The sequence below is a fragment of the Phyllopteryx taeniolatus genome, chromosome 12 (assembly GCF_024500385.1).
Source record: "Phyllopteryx taeniolatus isolate TA_2022b chromosome 12, UOR_Ptae_1.2, whole genome shotgun sequence".
NCBI lineage: Eukaryota > Metazoa > Chordata > Actinopteri > Syngnathiformes > Syngnathidae > Phyllopteryx > Phyllopteryx taeniolatus.
In genome coordinates this window covers 16,559,357-16,579,061 of record NC_084513.1, presented here as the reverse complement: position 1 = coordinate 16,579,061, position 19,705 = coordinate 16,559,357, and the positions used below count along the sequence as shown (strand labels likewise).

Genomic DNA, 19,705 nt, shown 5'->3' with positions numbered 1-19,705 from the left:
AAGCAATAAAATGAATAAATCATTTCATTTCCAAGTACTGGTCCGTTTACAAGAACTGATTTAATAACAGATCCCAAGTTAGTGCAAACAACATTGACTTTTGATATGTCAATTATTGACAAGGTTGTGGGATGGTGATGAACAGAAGAAATTAACTTGGCAAAAGATTTCATTTAAAAGAAAACAATTTTCTCTAACATTTTGCGAGGAAATGTATTTATTTTTTTCCCCACAGAAATAACTTTTCCCTGGGACTCAGGAGGCAAAATCGAAGGCTGCGAATGTGTTGTGATAATACTGCTATAAGTATTGTATGACATTTAAAAAATCTGGTTAAGTAAAAAAACAAAGTAGTAAGTGCCTCATGGCATGTGGGATGACCAATATTGATGGTTTGAATTATCCATCCATCCATGTTCTGTAGCGCTTGTATTCATTAGTGTTGCAGGTGAACTGGAGCCTATCCCAGCTGACTTTGGGCGAGAGGCGGGGTACACCCTGGAATAGTTTTCGACCAATCGTAGGGCACACACAGACAAACAACTATTCATATAATCACACCGATGGGCAATTTGGACATGCTTTTGGAATGTAGGAGGAAGCCGGAGTATCCAGAGAAAACCCATACAAGCAACAGATTGAGCTGAGATTCGAATTTAGAATCTCCAGACTGTGAGGCAGACGTGCTGACTGACAGACCACCATTATTTGTATTGTAAGTTAGAAATTCGAGACTTATTTGAATAGCAATAATATTTTTTTGGACATAATTTCTCTATTACCCACATCAGCATTAAGAATATATATATATATATTTTAAACAACAACGTGTGAAAATGTTTCTCTTCAGTAGGCTACAAAAACAGACATTGCTTGTCAAAACACTGAATCATTGTGTGGTATTTGACTGGATTATTGAGGGTCTCTAATGAAAATAAAATGGCTGTTAGTGAAATTTCAGACTGCAGGCTCTGAATCATCGAGTGTATTAACTAGGACACAATGTCTGGGTACGGACGATAGTGCTGGATTTTTTTTATACGTACCTTTTAATGCTTTGAGCAGCTCATTATAATAATTTCCCTGCATTGTGTTTACAGGGTAGAGGTGGATGTCTTCTTGCTAAAATGTGTGCATTTATCAAAGTTGGATGTTCAAGCAAACAGAGAAGAACTATTTAGAGTTCATTAAGATAAAACGTTACCAGGTTTCTTAAGTGGACCTTTGATACATTATTCCTGCTGGTTCATTTAGGCACTTTTCTTTGTTTATGGAAACTGTTTATAAGATACAATTGAGATTAATCCGTCACATTTCTTGTGCATCCAGGCGGGCTGAAGGTGCATAATGACGCCTGTATTTGCCACGACAGTATTTACTTTCCACACAGAGGACCAAAGAGAATGGTTTAGATTAACTCATTAATCTCTCTCTCTAGGTTAACTTGTCCAAGGAAATTTGCTTAGGCCAATCAAGGCAAATGTAGAAACAAATTGCACTGCCAGTACAGCTATCTGTCTATCTGTTGCTGTTGCTGTAACAACGCTCATTTCTCCTGCTCTAAACCGTGTCTATGTGCTCCTGCCATTTGCTAGACTGCTATAAAGTGTAGGTAGGAATGGAGGGTAAATGGATGAAGACAGGGTTCTGGAGGATGTGTGGCAACATTTATCTGAAAGAAATGGGAAGTCTCATGACAGCAAAGCCCGTGTGAAGTAAACCATTTTGCAGCGGGCATGGCTGGCTTTAATAAATTACGTTCACTTGTCTTCTATAGAAAACATGGGGGGGTTTTAATTTTCATGTGCTAAAATCGAAAGCGGAATGCTGCAACATCTTCCTGCAAGGATTGAGATGTTCCCACTAGGGAGGCTTGAAGTGGACAGGTGGGGAGCTATTGGGAACAAATTGACAAGGCCGTCTCTTCTGGCTCACTCTTCATTTAGACCCTGAATGATCCAGATCAGTTGGCTGGCAGACAATTTATCTTTGAGAAGATGAGAATGTGAGGGAGGGTCTGGCTGAAACCAATCCAGAGGACATCTTGAACTAGTATGAGGCACACAGAGGAAGAAATACAACCCCCCCCACACACACACACACACAAAGCCTTGACATGTTTCATATGATTTTCCCATTTATTTACAAATGAGGATACTGACTCCTGTAAGGTGGGTGGTAACAAGCTAAATTGACTCCATTATAATAACTTTAGTAATTTTTAGGTTAAATTGTACTTGTCAGAGTAGTTTTAATGCGCCATAATTTTTATTTTCACTTGAGTATTTTAGTAAAGAAGAAACCCCTGTTTTACTTTGTTACATTGAGTGACATTCTGCTCTATATGTTTATTTGTATCTATCTATTATTGCTTGCACCATCTATTTGTTTAGGTTCATCAGAGACTTCTGCCTCTGGCACTGTCACATGAATCTCTTTCACCAGTCCTACGTAACCACTAGCAACGTTTGCCTCCATTTCACCAATCAAACGGAGCCAGGAAGTCACCTGACTGCACACAAAATTTCTGTAGCCCTACACAAGCAAAGTTTTCATTTATGTGACGCATGGCAGAAACAACAGAGGAAACAAGACTCACAGTCAGAAGAGATACAATATCCCTGGCCTCACATCGATCTGTTTACCTTACACACTATGGAAAAGAACAGCTAGGCCATGTATTTAACTCCCTTGTTCCTGTATTTCTATGTAATCGTTACAGGGTGAGCTCATTGTGCTGTTTCACAAGTGTAAACAAAAACAATTTAAGAGAATTTCATCTGCTTGAATTGTCCTTAATTTATGCTATTTCATATAGATTTAATTAATTATCGTTGTAGTTAAAGTGTTACTGTTAGGCAATATCTGAAGTTTCACATGTGAAACAGGTCTACTGAGTAATATTGCAGTTATGTGAATTAATATGTACATAAATCCATCCATTTTCCATATTGCTTGTCCCGATTAGGATGGCAGTAGCAGGAGCCCATCCCAGCAGACTTTTGGGCATTTAGGTGGGGTAAACTCTGGAATGGTCACCAGTCAATCATAGAGAACATAAAGACAAACAACCATTCAGACCAGTGGACAATGTTTTTGAGAAATAGGAGGAAGCCGGAGTACTTGGAGAAAACCTACACAAGCATGGGGAACACATGCAAACTTCACACTGGAAAGCCCAATCTGAGTTTCGAACACCAAACCTCCTAACTGTAATGCGGACTTGCAAACCACACATTGCGTCCATAACATTCTGGATGGTTCTTTTCCTCTTTGGCCCGGAGGACACGACGTCCACAATTTCCAAAAACAATTTGAAATGTGGACTCGTCGGACCACAGAACACTTTTCCACTTTGCATCAGTCCATCTTAGATGAGTTCTGGCCCAGAGAAGCCGGCGGCGTTTCTGGGTGTTGTTGATAAATGGCTTTTGCTTTGCATAGTAGAGTTTCAAGTTGCACTTACGGATGTAGCGCCGAACTGTATTTACTGACATTGGTTTTCTGAAGTGTTCCTGAGCCCATGTGGTGATATCCTTTACACATTGATGTCGGTTTTTGATGCAGTGCCGCCTGAGGGATCGAAGGTCACGGGCATTCAATGTTGGTTTTCGGCCTTGCCGCTTACATGCAGTGATTTCTCCAGATTCTCTGAACCTTTTGATGATGTTATGGACCGTAGATGATGAAATCCCTAAATTCCTTGCAATTGTACATTGAGGAACATTGTCCTTAAACTCACCCCATCTTTACTTGTGAATGACTGAACAATTCAGGGAAGCTCCTTTTATAACCAACCATGGCACCCACCTGTTCCCAATTAGTCTGTTCCCCCGCGGGATGTTCCAAACAGGTGTTTGATGAGCATTCCTCAACTTTTTCATTCTATTTTTGCCACCTGTCCCAGCTTTCTTGGAACATGTTGCAGCCATACAATTCTAAGTTAATGATTATTTGCTAAAAACAATAAAGTATCAGTTTGAACATTAATTATCTTGTCTTTGTAGTGTATTCAATTCAATATAGGTTGAACATGATTTGCAAATCATTGTATTCTGTTTTTATTTATGTATAACACAATGTCCCAACTTCATTGGTATTGGGGTTGTACAAACAAAACAATGAAAACATGACAGACATAGCTGTAAAATATGAAAGTTTACAGTGTAGTAGTGAATGATTTTCAAACAGCCTACATTGCGATTACTTCCAGTATTTCTGGCAACGAGGAGAGCTAAGCTTGCTCCCGTGGGTAGGAGGAAGAGCACAAAGTGTAAAAAAGCATGTTGCTGGACAGCAAGTGGGTGTTGGAAGAACAATGTGGCACTGCAGGATTACCGATACCTGACGGATTGTTTGTGTTTTTGTTGGGGTTTATTCTGCTGCTGCTGCTGCTGCTGCTCAATCTAAATTAATTTTGGATGCTGTCACAACGAGGTGTTCCGTACACTGAGTTAACTGAAAGAGATCTTGTCTCCAAATTCTCAACAGATGCTGTATGCATCCACACAAACCTAATTAAAGTGTGATGGCAGTAAAAATGGCTGCATTTCTCACTAATTTATTTGCACATTCAGTTTGAAGAGACATAAAGTAGGTTTTACTTGCAGGTGGGTGTAGAGCTTGCTTTAATAGTGTGAAACTCTTCAACCAATAGGGAAATGTTCAACCAACAATTGAAATATCATGGATGAATATGCAAAGCAACTTTGGAAAAATAGTGAAAGTAAATTTAGCTTAGCTAAACAATTGTGTTAAATTCGTGCAGAAGCACGATAATACAAGCTAACAAGGAGTTTCCTTATGATGCTTATTAGTTTCCTCTTGAACAACGCTACTGAGCTATAAATCATCAAGGGAAAAAGTTGGCTTGATTCCATTTCAGTATCATGACAGTCTTACGGTGTCTGAAGAATGAGAGAAATATTTTCAGAGCAATAAAAACATGCGCTATAATTTGTGCAGGAATAAATGAGAAATGCAAGTGATGCCCTCAGTACAGTGCTAAAAACTATTCATATTATTATTATTAATCAGTTCATTTGACATCCATCCATTTTTTATGCTATTGCTGTTCCTGTGGAAGTTGATGGGGGACTGATGTCAGTTCCAGCTGACACTGGGTGAAGGTAAGCAGGCAGGACAGGCCACAAGCTACTGGCTTGATTGTTTATATCAATTTAAAGTTGTATAAGCTTTTTTTCACTGAATAGACTGTAAAATGCAAAACCTCCTGCATTTGAACATAAAAGAGGGACGTGAAAATCAGCACTCCACCAATTGTACATTCATGGGCCACAATATTTGGTACACCCAGGCAATCTAATAGAGGTGACATAATGAATAATACATCAGACTGAAAGGTGTATCGAATAATTTGATGACCTTTGTGTTAATCAACTACAAAATGATGGGCTATACAGATTACTGGAGGCAGTGCAGCTAAGAGAAACCCTGAAAAATTCTGAGAAATACATTAATACAATTTTATGTAACAAATGTGAGTACTTTGTTTGTAAATGTAGGTCAGTGCTTCTAATAGTGTTTAGGTAAGAGATGTCCTCGCTGAACCTGACAGCCTTGCAGCTGCATGAAATGGGTAAAATATTAGAAACACCACAGTGTTCTCCGCTGTGCAGCATCTGAATTTTAATACCACCATTTTTTGTTCCTAATTTCAATCTCAAGGCTGCGTTCCAGTCGCTTAGTTGCCCCTCTGTGATATGTCCCTGGTGATGTGGAACCTCATTTTCCCGTTGGCCCTGTCAAACAATGAGGCTCTTTTGTGCATGCGTTGTTTGCTTTTGAATGTTGTCATTGACCTGCCAGTTATCATGGCTGATCACAGCTCTGAATGAGCCTTGCCATCCTCATTGTACCCTTGAGCCTGATTTCCAGCTCCCCAGGCAATTTCTGTTCGTTTGGCCGCGTGCAAGAGGAACTGCGTTGCCCTACTTCTCGAGCACTTCAGCTGAGTGGAAGTCTGAAAAATATTCTATAACATTCTTGTTGATTTGATTTTATCCCACATGTACGTGGCCTATTTTGATATTTCCATGCGGTATCAAAGAAAAAAAAAAGTGTCCTTCTTCAGCAATGATCGCGCACAAGCGGAGAATAGACAGCAAATATATCAGCCTTTGTATCTTTGCAGACGCTGTTGTGAGTTAGCGCTAGGACATGATGCAGTATTAAAATGCCACGGTGAAAGATGAAGGAGTTGATATGCAGAGAGGCAAATGCTGCAAAGGCACGCTGAGCTCTGATGTTGTCACTGAGCTTGTACGGAGACGCACAAAGAATGGTGCAGCTCTCTTTTAATCACAATGCCTTTAGTGCTCTCTTTGTTCTATTGGCTGTGTTTTAATCCACTGTCATCTACTCTTTTTCATGAAGATTCTCTCCATTGCGGTTTCTTATCTACTGCTGTTGGTCCTCATGTTGCAAGGGAAATCAATGATGCAGATTATTCCCAGGCCATTATCGATATTACTGACAGTTCTGGCCCTGCGCCTTTATTGTAATTACCTGTCATTTTTCTAAACTATAACCATTTGTAAAAACTGTGTCAAATTGATCAATGTTGTTTACAAATTGAGGTAGGCTGCAAAATTATATCAGCTGTCTCCCCTTGGCCCCCAAAGATCCCGAGATAGATATTCACTTGTCAGTGTGCTGTATTCTCAGATTTCCACTAATTAAACTGGACCGCAGCCAACGACGTGAGCACTCCAGTCTGATTCATTTCTCATCTCAGGAGTGTGAGAGTGGTACAGTCCCAGCATAAAGTCGTCCCATCTTAGTCTGTCTTGGCTTTCATGCAGATTTCTTAACATGGCACACTCCATGACATTGAACTAGACAGAAATTAGGTTAAATCAGATATGGTGCAAACGCTAAAATAGAATGGTTGCACAATTCAGCATTTGAACAGTGGCAACCACGGCGCCGCCAAGCCGTACCAATATTTTACTGTACAGCATACATAGTGTTTTACAGTAATACATAACTGTGTTTATAATTTCATATATACCTGTGGCTCGAAGGCAAAGCGCGATCTTGTTGCTGAAATGCAAGGGTGCAGTGGTCAGTGAATAGGGGACTGATCATTGCCAACAGCCTCTCAAAATATCCACACTCTCTCCTTATTCTGCACATTTCCTCGTCTTTGTTGCCAACCGCTTCTTCCATGACAATCATGCCACGTTTTTATGGTTTAATAAAAAGTAACAACAGTATTGTAACTGTATATTGTATGTGGAGCCTCAAAACCCATACAGTACGTGGTTCCAACTTTTCCATTGGAGCACGTTGTTAGACGTGAGGTACTTCATCGCTTTCTGTGTGGCGAAGAGTTGCCAACTGTAATGTTTTTGCGATGGTCCATTTCAGACCCTTTCAACCATTGTTGCTTGGTGTGCGGTGGGCCAAAGGAACTCATAATTGTGCCGGTTAACCGCTGATGCGAACGAAGGCGCTCAAGTTTTTATATAGTGGGGGAGGAACGACTCAGGCCCAAGCCGTTTTAGTCACATCCAAAAAGTCAGGAAAACTGAAATGGTGAAAAACAGTTTCACGCTACAATCGTCCACAATCGAGTACCTCACACACTGTAGTTCACAGTTTTTGCACATTTTCAATAATTATCTTCAAACATATATTTAAAAACAAATACAAATACAAATGCGCTCTGAATTCGCTTTACAGGGTCTTTAAGTGATAAAGGTCCGCACGGTACTCCGGCTTCTTCCCGCATTTATATTAGGTTAAATGTAGATTCTAAATTGTCCATAGGTGTGAATGATTGTTTGTCTATATGGGCCCCGCAATTGGCTGGCGACCAGTCCAAGGTGTCCAATCGCCTCTCGCCTAAAGTCAGCTCTAGCTCACCTGGTAGCCTAAAGCGGCGTGGAAAATTTGATGGAAGTTTTACTTTTTCTTTTGCTTGTTTTTGTGATATGCCTTTCTTCTTAAAGTTAAGTTTTCTCTTTTATATCAAAATTGGTTATCTTATTCTTTGTTATTCTCAATGTTAAAATGCCACTAAATCAGAATAAATTGGAGGTGGACCAGCGTCCAGAATAGATTGTTTGACCTCAGAGGTTCAATTACACAATGCTTTCTTTTGCATTACTTTGTCTTCATTGTCACAAAAAAAGCAATTTCATGTTTGGATTAAAATATTTTACACTTCAACCTCATTTTTCTGACTTATCCTCCATTTTTCTGCATCTCCAATTAGACCGGGAGAAAATACACCTTACCCATGAGGATTAGGGGAAATCCCTGCTAGTTATTGCGGCTCCATAATCAGCAGCAGAATTTTAATTTTGGAACCATACTTCGTTGCGGTCCAAGGAAAAGGGATGCCAAGTAAATGTCTCATATACATTGTCAAAAGCCTGAGGGGGGGACTCCATAACTACACGGCTATAAAGTATCTCAGGTTCATGTTGCTTGGCAACAAAGAGTCTTGGAAGATTTGAATGCTCCTCAGACTAAATAAAAGCTGCTTGAGATATTTTTGCATTAGCTACGACTTCTCTTTTCTGTGGTGTTCGGTAATTATAGTATATGCAGTGAGGCTGACGGATATTTAATATGCACTGCTATGTATTAAAGGAGTGAAACGTGTTCTCTTATCCTAGGCCCTTTGTGATAAGTTATACTGGATACTGTAGAGGATGGTATTTAAGATTGATTCAATACAGCGATTGAGTGAAGTCACGCATCCAAAGGGAGGAGGTTTTGACTGGCAAGTGAAGGAAGTGTAGTGTGATATGGATATTTGAAGCAATGTACACAGAGCACAGAAGCTTTGATTGAAGACCCATCCATTTTCTATGCGGCTTATCCTATTGAGGTTCACGGGGACCTGAAGCCTACATTAGCTGACTTCTGGCCCAAAGCAGACTACACCCTGGACGGCTTGACAGTTAACTCCAGGGCACATATAACAGTTAAATTCCTTAGGTACTGTAAATACTTTTATTCCCTACATTTGAAAAGAGCCATATATACTTTCTCCTCCTTATTTCGTTTAAACCGGCTCATTTTTTTCATCCTCCGCGGTTGACAACATGACGTAAACAAGATAATAAAGAAAGTAAAGTCAATTGCGGTTGCGATCTTGACTGATTGAGATCTTGGAGTCTTATGAGGCAGACAATGCAGGGACAGCAGCGACATGGAGGAACGTGATCGTCCCCGTTCATCGCCTTGTTTAAGAATATTGTTTGTTGTCAGTTACAAGAATGGGTCGTGGCGAATGCATTGTGTCTTCCGCCAGTTTCAAAACCAGCAGCTTCTGGATTTTCAAAATCTGAAAAAACACTACAAATACAAAATTAGGTATATTTTTCCAGGTAATATCATTTGCTAATTTAGCATTTTTTGTTACTCACTTCACAACGCGAGCAAAGCTGTTTTGATTGCCTACATGTCGACTCTCTAGCTATGTAGTTATTGCGATATAAAATATGTTTTGCTTCTTATCAGTACACGCACTATGCAAGTTAATAAGAGGAAAACTCTTGTGTGTATAGTTAATTTTTTTGTTGCACCAAGTTATCAAATCGGATATTGTATATAAATGAATGTAAAATTATTTTTTTACTTTTGTACAGTAAATACATTTGAGAGTCTACTTTTTTATGTTTACTTAAGTATAGGATTTGAACCAGTACTTCTACTTATACCAGAGTATATTTTAAACAAGTATCTTTTCTTCTACCTAAGTACAGAGTTTGAATACTTTTTTACAGCCAACTATTCACACTCAGACATTCCAACCGTCTCTGAGTAGAAATTGAACAAATGCTGCATGGAAGTCAAGAGGCAAGTAAACCACTTTAATAATGGGACCACTGGACTTTTTGAATGTAGACATAAGAACCAAAAATGTGATTATCCAAGAATATTGTTGATTTATGACGAATTATGATGCAGGAGTTTGTTAAAAATACACACAAACATAGACTTGAGGCACACAAAAAGGCTTTGAAAAAAGTCACTAGTTTTCAAGTGTTTTCAAGTGTCCTTGAGCAAGGCACTAAACCACAAAACTGATCAGAGACACAAAATCTTTGAGCTGTCCCACTCTACCTTGGTTCTTTGTCTGGTTTTTTTTTGCTTGTAGCATCCATCCATCCATTTTCTGAGCTGCTTATCCTCACTAGGGTCGCGGGCGTGTTGGAGCCTATCCCAGCCATCATTGGGCAGGAGCCGTGGTACACGATGAACTGGTTGCCAGCCAATCGCAGGGCACACATAAACAAACAACCATTCGCACTCACATTCACACCTACGGGCAATTTAGAGTCTTCAATCAACCTACCACGCATGTTTTTGGGATGTGGGAGGAAACCGCAGTGCCAGGAGAAAACCCACGCAGGCACGGGGAGAACATGCCAACTCCACACAGGCGGGGCTGGGATTTGAACCCCAGTCCTCAGAACTGTGAGGCAGACGCTCTAACCAGTCGCCCGCCGTGCTTGTAGCATTAAAAAAAATACAATAAAATACACAAATGTGAAAACAGATTTTGCCCTTGTAGATTACAGCTATTGTCTAAGAAATCTTAAGAAAATGATGCTTCACTGGGATGATTAACGAACCTTCCATCCATCCATTCTCGACACCGCTTTTTCTCATTACGGTTGTTGGTGAGCTGGAGCCTATCCCAGCTGACTTTGGGCGAGAGGCTGGGTTTTATAGACAAACCACCATTCAGTCATTATAGTCATTTTACTCTTTAATTAAACTAACATGCATGTTTTGGGATTGTGGGAGACTGGAGATTTAATGTAATTTGTACTTTATTTTAAACATTTTTTTTTACAGGTGCCTTTTTCCATGCTACAGTCCATCAGTGTAAGGCACAAGAAAACATGAACAATTATTTCCAAACAAAAATACTAAAAAAAAGTATGAATTATTAAATTAGGTTAATCTTAGGTGACTTAAAAAAAAAAAAAAAAAGGCAAACTGTTTTCAAATAAATGTCCCTGTTAGATGTGCTCCTTTATTCACATTCCCACATTCTGTTATGACAAATCACCTCTGGCTGCATGCAGAGTCACGCCCACCGCCCCTGTGGAGTAGCAAAGAGCTTTTTTTTCCACACAAGGGAAGTTGCTTTCTTTGATCGTCAATGCTGAGCGAGGAGCCGTTTTAACTCCTGCACTGTAAATCACATTCGCCACAACATGCCACCTGCAGCTCTCCATTCACTGTTTATTGATGCAGGTAAAGTGACATTAACATGAAAAATACATGCCTTCCCGAGACAAGAAGTGGGAGGTTTGCTCCCCACTTTAATGGCAAAGTGGTTTGAATTCAGATATTTTAAACGCGAAAGAGCTGACTCCCACAGACTACACCCTCTTTGATCACCCTTCTGTGAAGGAAGACATATGAATACTTTCACTACCGACAGGGTTTTATTTGACTGATCCAAATTGGAACCCATTTAAAGCACATTGTGCTCTGATGAGCCCATGCTACCAAGTCTCTGAACTGGCAGGAGTGTAATTTATTATATATATTTGATATGAAGAAACATAATTATCTCTTTTTTGCTCAGTGGGTGAAGACCACGGTTAACGCTTGGTCAGCAGAAGCGAGGCGAGTCAGCATGTCTGTTAGATAGCATCTTAAGACTCCTGGTCTCCATCAGTCAGTCCCCTATTATATTGTACCTCCAATTTGTCCGGAGGATCTTATCTACATTTCCATTTGCCCCAGGCAGAGGTTTTGCTTGACTTGCTAATTGGATGCACTGGCCAGAATGTAATCAGATTTTTGGGGCCCAGTTCTGTCTACTGTTTCCTATTAGTGTATCAAGGGATGCAATCCACTGAGAATACATATAGAGGGGAAAGGTCGGCGAGAGAGTATTCATTCTTGTGATTGTCTTCCTATTGTGTATGTTTCCGATTGTTTTCTAGTTGCTCTCACTTGTCCATATAGCCTGGAAATCATTGCCTTTTTTTTTTTTCAACTCGGCAACAAATCAAAACTATTCCTCTTAGTCGTCCAGAGAGCAGTAGGTACATGTATAAAAGTCATTTATATTTATGACATGGACGTACACTGTTTGCAAAGCATCTGTTAAAGCCCGAAAGCACACAATGGCCCATGCAGATTGAGTTGACCATTTGTCAACAAGCAACATTGTAGTTGATGATGTCCTCCAGCCACCCACTGGGTGGCACAGTTTTTCTCATTATGCTGCAACAGTGGAGGAGGGGCTGCCATACAGTCAAACAATTGACGTAAAATAGAAGAAGATGATTAGAAACACTAATTGAACATCATTTCATCAAAAAATCATTTGGAAGAATCAGCCACTGGTTAGCTTTTCCTAGACTTTGAATATTATTATACTTCCTTTCATTTTTGGTAGGAAACCCAATTTTCACACTTCTGTTGTCTTCAACTAATGAATAGTTTTCCTGGCGCAGTGGCAGATGCTTGTAAAAGCCTGGTTGTGACACTGCTGCATAAAATTTGGAAAAAGTAATTATACTCTGTACTTAGGTTGACGTACATACATTTCTGTAAAGAAAGACTGGTTAAAGTAGACATACTGATTTAACTCCGTTTTTTAAGTTAAAGTACAGATGGAACTGGTAAAAGTAAAAATTAGAACTTAATTTTTACTGTCATTTAGATACACTACATATTTTGATAACCTGGCCCAATGTATATAGGAATAGTTTGCCTATTTGATAGCTTTAGTAACATTGTGAACTGACAAACAAAAAAAAGATAATTAGCTGTGGCTAACTCAACTGAAAAAGTACACCTTGCTTCTATGTTTTTTTTTATTTTTTTTATGTTAGATGGAGAGGTTTGGAGCACACAAAAGACAACATAGTCACCATGATTCATTCATGAAGCCGACAACATCAAACAATTCTCTTCAATAAGGCCATGGAGTGGGAATATCTTGCTTCTCTGAACCTGTTCTATCATTGTTGTTAATGCTAAATCAGTATTTCAGTCGCAGTTCTTGACTTTACGTCTCTCTTTTTTGTATTCGATTATTGGATGTGTCCCAAAGATCATCCTAAGCCATTATCCTGTGGTGTAGGGTGTGTTGAGAATGATTTCCCCTCCCCGATCGGCTTTAAAAACATTTGGGGCTGACAATCCATCAATACATTTGTTTTATTTTTTTGTCCTGTTCGGCTGTTAGGTCAAGCAGAATGGAAAATCTGGATCCCTTTTATGCCGAAACAGTTTTACTGTGTCACAGTGGAGTTTTTAAGCTTCCGTTGTGGTATTATAATTGAGGTTTATTGAGAATCAGACTTGATCAATCGAACATAACAAAGTTTCTGGAAGGGAGAAAGAAACAAAGACAAAAGATAAAGCAGTAATTGTAAATAGGATGAATGAAGTAAATCGTTACATTATCTACAACAATGAAACATTAAATATGAGTGTTGCATGGGGCTGTAGTGCTACACCCTGTGAGGCAAGGACAGGACAAGATAGAACAGGACAAGGACAGGAGAAGAAGCATGCAGGACCAGGGTCGTGAACCCGGCTGTACAACTGAAAAAGTGTGGTGGCATGAATTATGTCAATTATAAAAGTGTATAAGTGAGGGAATACACAAGCGATTTGCATATTCATGAGTTATTTGTTGCAGTAAGGGGTGTGTGCCTGCGGATGCATGCAAGTGAATTGATACCGTTTTATGTGCACAAAGACTGAGAGAAGTGTCCTGTAATTGTTGTGGCCACACCGCGGCGGCTGAGGACCCCACCCAATCAATCGAGGGGCGGGATCAGGCCCAGGGGTCCACATGAGAGCAGCCCGGCGGACGGGACACGTCCGACACAGAGGGACCCAGGGCGCTCCGCCGGCCCCACCGAGGCACCCCGAACACCGGCCAGCCAGCGGGGGCCGCGGGGACCCAATGCCACCCCCCCAGCCAACCACCCCACAACACCCACCGCCCCACACGCCCTGCCACCCCTCCTCCCCTCCATCGCCAAGAGAGCCAGACCCCCCCCCCCCAACCCGCAGGGCCTGCGATGCAGCCAGTCCCCCCCCAGCCCAAGGGCGGGAAAGTGTCCCTTGTTTGTTGGAAAGGAGGGTGGATAGGGAACGATAAGGAGGGGGGGATGGGGGGGATCAGCCCCGGTACATGAGAGGTCAGCCCCAACACCAAGCAGTCATCCAGCCTGGGGGGCCCGGCCTCGGGAGCACCGCCATGCAAGTAACTGAGACCCACCTCCCCCCCTGTTACTATGACTGCCAGGTCCCCGACTAGCAGTCATTGGACCTACCCCGTGTATCAGTGCCCCCCCCGAGTTGTGTGGTGCATTAAAATCCGGAGAGGTCAGTAAGCCGAGGGGGTGGGGCCAGGGCTGCCAGGCACTACTGCCTCACAGCCAAAAAGCAGTATTTACAACTTTGCGAATCACAAAACACACACACTCGCCTTAGTAACTTTAACACAAACTTCATGACTTTTTTTTAAATAAGGCTGTGATTGGCTCCTCTCATTACAATTAGGCTGCAATGATATTTATGAATAACTGAAAAATCATGTTTACCACCACAGATACACTGAAAATTTCAGCATTGCTTCTCTGAATTAACAATCTGGTATAGAGATGCATAAATTTGGTGATTACACAAGGTTAGACTAATATTATTAACATTTAATATTTTATCAAGGCTGGGCAATGTGCAAATTCATTCAAATCAGTTTATTGGTTTCATTTAATTCTAACTGAAAGAATAATTCAAACCAGTCAACCTTGATCATCCCAGTTTATTTTTAGGAGAATAAGAAGAATTTAGCACTGTAATTGGTCAATGCTGGAGTACCCGCAGAAAACCAGGAAGAAGATTCTAACTCGACACAGAAATGCCAGAGAAGAGATTCGTAACCCAAACCTTAGAACTTTGAGTCAGACGTTCTAACCAATAGCCCAACTCTGCCTCCCTACCTTTATCTAGTCTTGCAAATACATTTTTGCCAAAGATTGAAGTTGAAGCTGGGCAAATCTGTGGACCAATCAGTATCTTTTAAGTAGATGGGCAGCTACAGGCATGGCTGAGATGCACAACAACACTTTGAAGATAAGTGGAAACATAGCAGAAATTTGATCAGAAGTGGGCTAAAAAGACTCACTAAGGGCATATGCTGATGGGCTTTTGATTTGAACAACTGTCTTTACAAAAAAAATAAAAAATAAATGTCGTGATGTGACTGGCTGCTTGTTACGAGAGCATGACATGCATACTAGATTATCTTACTGCCTCGTACAGCAGTCAAAATACAAAGCGTCTCGTCCATCCATCCATCCATTCTCTACCGCTTATCCGGGTCGGGTCGCGGGGGCAGTAGCTTCAGCAGGGACGCCCAGACTACCCTCTCCCCAGCCACTTCATCCAGCTCTTCCGGGGGGATCCCGAGGCGTTCCCAGGCCAGCCGAAGGATGTAGTCTCTCCAGCGCGTCACCTACATAATCCGAGAAGCTGCCCTTGCAAGGAAGGACGACCATTATAACAGTTGACTTCTGGTTCTGATAATGTGTTGTAATCCTTTGTGTACCGATTTTGCAGACTTGGCACATACTGTAAATCCATCACTACACTGACATTTTGTTGTTCTTTACCTTAGTAAGCCTGTCCATGTACATGCTTTTTTTCCCCACAGGTGCAAATCAAAGAACCTACTGCTGAATCGTCACCAACTGTTGTTCCTGTAACATCAGCACAGGTGGCTCTTTAAGATTATCCTTTGCTTTGCTCAGCTTTGGCATCAAACTTGTCAAGATGTCATCGCTTCAGCGTTTGATCAAATGACAGATCTCATCGTACAAACATTAAGCCCTACAAACAGCATTTAAAAAAAAACATAAAAATAAAAATGGAATCGACTCAAAAAAAGTTGATATCACTTATTTTTACAGGCAACAATTTCAATTCAATCTACTGATTTTGGGTGAAAGGCGCACTACGCCCTGGACTGGTCGTCAGTCAATCACAGTGCACATATAGAGATAGACAACCCTTTTACACTCACATTTACACCATTACTGAAACCATTCTGCCTACTTGGAATTCAACTGAGCGAACCACTACACCATCACTGACTGATTTGTTTTTATCCTCACTAATTAAACAGAAGTTTTAAAAAGCAAGTGATGCATAGTAAATTTTCAATGCCAATGTCATATAAAATGGGACAACCTGTGTTATGCTCAAAAATGCATGGAGGAGTTTTTGAGTGTTTGAGGTAATCGAGTAATGGAAGCTGTCATGAGAATTGTCAAAAAGAGCAACAGAAGTGATGTCATAGAAATAGTTTCGTCGTGGTGACTGGTGAAAATAAGCACATAATGTCCCAAAAAAACGAAAAAAATAATCCGGTGTCTTCACGGTGTTGATGCTAAGCAAATCAATGTTATCAGTTCAGCAGTAATGAGGCAATCTGGTTGAGTAATGCTGAGTGAACTGCAGAGTGGTGCTCGTTTCTCAGTCTTCTACAAAACAGACACGCACTCATCAAGGACAGTCGGAGCGGTTGCACTTTCTTTTGACTCTGCAAGTAACTTTGTCTCTTAAGCAGACTATTTCCAGGAAAAAATATGTTGTTTTTAAATGTCTTTAAAAATTAATACTGGCAATCACAGATTGAAAATTCTATTTGATTGGTATCCCATTCAATGAAACCACTTTTTTTTCTTTTTTTTTTGCAGACTTCGAGATGGCATCCAACCCGAGGACGTTCACATTTCATTATGAACTGATGATTATTTCTGATGTGTTTGGAATATGAGAGGAAGGTGGGGTACCCAGACAATATCCACACAAGCATTGGTAGAACATGTAAACTACACACAGGAATCCAAATCTTCACAACTGTGAGGCAGATGTGGTAACCACAACTCATCATGCCCTGGCTTGAACTCATTGAATATAAATTTTATTTTATAAATTATTATTATTATTTTTTGCAGTACAGTACAACACCACTGCAAAATACAATATTTTCATAATCCTCTTAAAGGACATATAGCGTCCAATTCGCCTATATTTCACTAAAAGGTTATCTTTATGTATTTTTTTTTTCTCAGGATAATGAAACTGGCAGTCATTTCCAATAACATAAGTTTGTTTTGGAGCATTCAGTAAAAAACTAATTGCCCTGGCAATGCCACTTTTATACTGCCAAAGTCTACACGTCGCCATGTCTCGGTGTGACGTCAGTGACAGAAATGGAAAACAAATTTGCTGCATAGCCGGTGTGAACAAAGGAATGTACTGTACTATAAAGTGGCAGTATTTGCTCATATTTTATATATCATTGCTGTGGGATTGAATACTCCCCACCTACAAAATAAACAAAAAATAAAAACAAAAATGCCAACTTGCTTGAGTTTCCAAACACCGCTTTGTTCAAGTTGGTATTATACCTTTTATTGCCAACATATACCGTTGTACACCCACATTAACACAACAGCTTCCCAAAATGATGTTCAATCCCTAATTAATATGCGAAAAAAACCCCTAATTTATTATACTGTCATCGATTTAAATGGTACAAACAGCACTGGGCGCCAGTAGTGCCCATCAAAGTTTGCCGAGGTCACACGATGCCACCGACCTTGCAAAAAGCATTTAACTTAACAAAAACAAACGCCTGTCATGTTATCTTTCCCAACTCTTTTTTTTTTTTAAAGGTTTTAGAACCATGAGCAACAAAACAAATGCAATGAGCTGAATAAAACCAGTGTATATAGGCAGAAATTAATCTGCACGCACATACCTATATATGGCTCATGCGGCTTCCTTCCTTCTGCAATGAAGCATTACAGCGATCGATTTTACCAAAGAAGTCATGTACCTATCCTCACTATTTTCACTCGTTATTGTGTAAAAAAACAAACAAACAAACAAACAATTACGCCACAGGCTACTGCAGAACGAGGATATAAGCGGAGTTTTACAACACTTCTCTTTCGATTTGTTCTCAAGCTATTTTCAATTGGTTAATATCGCATAAAAATAACAGACAAAGTGGGAACAGACCAATAGTATCTATTTGTGAAGCAACAAAGAACACGTAGTAGTTTAAGGAAATTCTGTCGCTGACGTCACCAGGCTCACGCAGGATTCGACCTAAATGTGGGTGGGCCAAACTCTGGCTGAAAATCAAATATAGCATCAGAAAACAAGCCTTAAATTACTACCGAGTCTTTCAGCAGACATCGTTTTTAAGTGCAGTACTATGGAATAAATACGAATGTCAGCAGTATTAGATGGGTCATGTCAGTCATGAAGCATGTTGTAAATACATTCTTGAACCTGGGGACATTGAATGCCATTGACTGGTGACCAGTCCAAGGTATTGTCAGCCCCCCACATCACTAAACAGGGTAAAGCGGTATAGAAAGGCACAGATGGATCTTGGGTCAGTAAGTGCAAAGTAGTGTGTTTGGTTTTGTATGATATCAATCAAGCAAAAGAAGGGCATCAAATCTAAAATGTCAACAGGCAGATCATTAGGGAATATATTAGTAACAATACAAATAATCCATGTTGTATGGATGTCGAAATGCTTAGCCGCAACCCCATCAGATTTATATCTTATGGTTTGAATATTTTAGAAAGCAAAGCATTCAGAGAGAGTGAAATTCAAAGGTCGCGCTAAAGATCAGAAGTCCGGGGGTGCGTCGGGGCCCCCCAGCTGATATTGGCAGCATCTCTAAGTGATGTCCCTATATACTTCATTCATTATTCATGCATTGACTGAGGGTTGACTCTCGCCAACCACTTCCAAAAGATCCCTGTCTGGTGTCTGGGTTAGATTTGTGTGGGCTTCACAAAATACATTATATATGTATTCATCACTTACAATTCTTTACACTCAGAATAACATAGGCCTTTGTATTCATACTGTGGAGAAAATGTGAATTCTTAGAAAATGTCTGTATCTGTATGCATAAACACACCATATCTGGCACTCATCTGTAATAATTGCATTTATTTGTGGTTCATATTTAAGGCTACGCCTCAGGGGATGATTTTGTTGATTGCTGGTAATTAATCTTTAACATGCACACGATTATTCCAGTCATCAAGCGGATGGATAAAACTGACCTTTGCTACTAAGACAAATTTACTTATCGCTGCCAATATACATATAAAAACCCTGTTGCCCCAATTTGAGCTTGTTTATCTGCGTTGTTGTTGTTGTTTTAAAAAAAAAATCTAACAACAAAGACAGGTAAAGAAAAAGATAAGTGCCCTAGTGGAACGAGTTGAACTATTCAAACTGCTAGAAAAAGCTTCAGTCAGCTATAGCATAGGTTCGTTGATTGCTTCAAGAAGGGCGAGCACCATCCCCAACCTCCTAAAATTCCCCTATTTTGACATTTTAATTCAGTTTAAAATGTGTGTACTAGTTTTATTTCCTCAAGGGGGAAGTTGCTTCGGGGGAAGCTGCTGTGAATTTTTGGATGCACACCACCCAGTCCATTCCTTTCATTGTTGATACAGTGACTTGATTTCCTTACTTGCTCCTTTAATAACTACAGTAGTTGCTTTGTCAGGGATTTGTCTCTTGAATGTAAAGTACAATAGACTGCTAAAACAGCTGACTCTGTTATTTTGCCATTGAGAGGTTCACAGGTTAATCATATCATCCTTAATGAATAGCCAGGCATCATCT

The 19,705-nt window shown here is 40.2% G+C and overlaps 1 protein-coding gene across 1 annotated transcript in view; it reads left to right on the top strand.

Annotated features, from left to right (window-relative positions):
• thsd7ba (thrombospondin, type I, domain containing 7Ba) overlaps window positions 1-19,705 on the top strand; it is a 198,856-nt gene that overhangs the window by 20,324 nt on the left and 158,827 nt on the right. The window contains exons 2-3 of the mRNA XM_061792757.1: window positions 15,686-15,748; window positions 16,731-16,817. The gene's annotated coding sequence lies outside the window, so the exon portion shown is untranslated. The remainder of the gene's footprint in view (window positions 1-15,685; window positions 15,749-16,730; window positions 16,818-19,705) is intronic.